Below are 3,478 nucleotides of genomic sequence, written 5' to 3'. Positions count from 1 at the left end.
CGGCACACATCCCCCTATACTGTACTAGTATTCTTCTGTATAGCATATACAGTAAGAAAAAAACTATAGTAAGGGTTTTGGTACAGCACTGTATCTTCTAAAACTATTGTGTTTTCTTGCACATCCCTTTGCTGTTGCCCTCAGATAGGAAGCTGAGTTCTTCCCTGTCTATTATCCAGGATTTTAAAATCATCGCTTAGGTGTGAGCTCCACCTGTTTCCTCTGTAAACCTTGCATTGGTTACTCTAGAAGAGATAAACCATTTTGATTTTATTATCTGGAAGGCTGCAACAATGGGTTGTGAAGGAAACACAAGTGTGTGTCTTTCCTTTATGAATTGTTATGCTATACTATGCATATCCAGTGATACATAGTTCACTTGATACTCATGGAAATTTCTTCTCTTTACAGAGGGACACTCCGAAGTGGGGAAGTGCTTTCTGCAATGTCAGCAGCAAGAACCTCTGCGGACATGAGTTTTGTAGGAGACACGCAGCATACGCTGTCTCCAAGGATGATCTCCGGTATTGGGACCCTCAGGTATGTACTGTGTGCACTAACCTGATTACTGAAACATTTAAATAGCTAGGAAGAAGCTTCGTACCTGGGTAAGGGGCTTCCAAAAGAACACTTCTGGGCCTTATCTTCCAAGTGAGAAGATGAGGGCGTATCCTTTCCCTAAGGCATCAGCTGATGCAGTGGTTCCCCAGCCTCAAGAGGAGATCCCCTAAGTTCAGATCCAGGTGGATGCTGAAGTCGCGGTCGCGATGCAAGACATCCAGCTAGATGACAGGATGTCTGATGTGGACGGGTGTCAGGAGGAAGACCTCCTGGCAGAAGCCCAGGATGAAGTTCAAGCCCCTCTACATCGGCTGGTCTCCCAGTAGAGCTGGGACAGGCCCTCTCTTCTATTGTTGGAATGATCCAACAAATGCAGAAGGAGAATCAGGAGAAGGCGGCTGCAATGGAACTGCGAATGCAGTGCCTTGCAGAATCACATGGGCCACAGAAAAAGCTCAATGTGAAAGACCTTCCCTTGTGCTCAGATGCTAACCCATGGAGGTATGCTGAGCACATGCCGATGACGACTGGAAAGATCGTCATCTCGGATAAGCTGGGCTCAGTTCCCCTGGAGGGTGGAATTCTGGCCCAGCAAGGCATCATATCCGGACTGTTATGTCCGGCTGAGGAAGGAACCAGCTTCAAAGGAGGAGACAGAGCCGAAGAAGGTCATAGTGATGGACCATGCTAAGGCTCAAGCTCTACTTTCATCCTCGATTAAAGAGAGGGGCTTCTCTAACTCAAAGGTAGCCGCATTGAATAGGGAGCTCCCTTCCTTTGTGTCCTCGCCTACTAAAGCCTTCCCCTTTTTACAGAAAGGGTTTCTGGCTGTAATAAAAGCAATCGAGGCCGGCAAGTCTTGCCCCTCCCTAGAGGAGTGTAAACCTTGTCGCTGGCCCTGCCTATGGACCACAAAGACTGGAAGGACGTCCATCTTACGTTCTCAGTGGGAAAGTTGGAGGCTGATATTGCCGGACGTCAGTTCGGCAAGGACCTCCCTAGGCTGTCTGACTTTCTTTTGCGAAGTGAGTTCGATACAAAAGAAAGACTGACTGCCTCAATGTCTCTTCAGACTACTCTCGAGACGATGGCAAGTGACCCCAAGGTCCATGAAATGTTCATGGTAGTGGCCAAGCCTCATCTGGCCACAGTGACGAAGGACCTTTATGGCTTCGTCAAGGCAAGGAGAGCTTGTAGGGAGTTCGTGTTTACCTCGGCTACGGTGAGGCACGAGCCAAAGAAACTAATCTCCTCCAACATTTGGGGAAAAGACCTTTTCCCTACCGACTTGGTCAAAGAAGTTGTTGATAAGGCCGCCTTGGAGAATAGAAACCTTCTCCAGAAGTGGGGCCTGGCTATCAAAAGAAAGTCTTCCCCGGATGAGGGTCCTCAACCAAAGAGGAAGACTATGAGGACTAGGCTACCGTCTCGGCCAGCCAAGCCTCTTAGACAGCAACAGCAACTGCAATTGCCATTGCCCTCAGTGCCCCAGATCGTGGCACAAACCCCGACCACCTTTCAGTGGGTACCCCAGGCCGTATCGACACAGTCCACGGCATTCACCCCAACGTTCGAAGGGCAGTCTACTTCCTTTCGAGCAAAGCCTAGAGGAGCAGCCAGAGGCTCGTCTAGACGCCCCTCAAGGGGAAGGGGATTCAGGGGCGGTCGTGGTCAGGAAGGCAAGACCTCAGGACGGCAGTCCAAGTGAGGTGATACCGGTAGGAGGGAGACTTCTGAAATTTAAGGGATCGGTGGACCTTCGATCCCTGGGCCCACAGCCTACTCAAGAATGGACTGGGCGGGAGCTGGTACAGCACTCCACCCCCGTGCCTTCGGTTTTTCCAACACTCCACCCCCGTTATGGAGGAGTACGTTCAAGAACTGTTGGAGAAAAAAGGTGATCCGAAGGGTGAAGCCCATCAATTTCTAAGGGAGGCTGTTTTGTGTTCCCAAGAAAGACTTGGAAAAGCTCAGAGTCATTCTGGACTTGTCGCCACTCAACAAGTTCATAGTGAATTGCAAATTCAAAATGCTAACACTGCAACACATAAGGACCTTACTGCCCAAGAGGGCATATTCCGTCTCTATAGACTTGTCAGACGCCTATTGGCACATCCCAATTAGCCATCGACTCTGCCCCTACCTAGGGTTCAGGCTACAACGAAGACTATACGCCTTCGGAGCCATGCTATTCGGGCTAAACATAGCCCCAAGTATTTTTACGAAGCTTGCGAGCGTAGCTCTCAAACAATTACGCCTAAAGGGAATTCAGGTAGTAGCCTACCTGGACGACTGGTTGGTGTGGGCAGCATCCGAGACAGAATGCTTGCAAGCTTCCAGTCAAGTGATCCAGTTCCTAGAGTACCTAGGCTTCAAGATCAACAGAAAAAGTCTCGACTTTCTCCATCTCAAAAGTTCCAGTGGCTTGGAATCCACTGGGACCGTTTGTCACACCGTTTCTCCACCCGGCGAAGAAAAGGAAGGAGATAGCGGGTTCTGTCAAGAGACTTCAAGATTCCTAAAGGATATCAAGACACGAGCAGGAGAGAGTACTGCGCTCTCTCCAGTTTGCTTCGGTGACAGACCCAGTGCTAAGAGCACAGCTAAAGGATGCAATCGGAGTTTGGAGAAGTTATGCATCAAACGCGTGAAGAGATCTGAGAAGACCACCCGCTTCGGCTAAGTACTCTTCTCAGGCCTTGGTCCCAAGCCAGACATCTAAAGAAGTCAGTTCTTCTTCAGCCACCTCCCCCGTCGGTGACGATTCACTCAGACGCCTCGAAGGAGGGATGGGGAGGTCACTCTCATCGGAAAAAAGTCCAGAGGACTTGGTCCAGGCTATTCAAGACCTTTCACATAAAACTTTCTAGAAGCTAGGGCAGTGCTCCTTACCTTAAAGAGAGTCTCCCCGCGTCAC

Source organism: Palaemon carinicauda, chromosome 27 (assembly GCF_036898095.1).
Source record: "Palaemon carinicauda isolate YSFRI2023 chromosome 27, ASM3689809v2, whole genome shotgun sequence".
Lineage (NCBI taxonomy): Eukaryota > Metazoa > Arthropoda > Malacostraca > Decapoda > Palaemonidae > Palaemon > Palaemon carinicauda.
Note: the sequence above shows the minus strand (reverse complement) of the source record.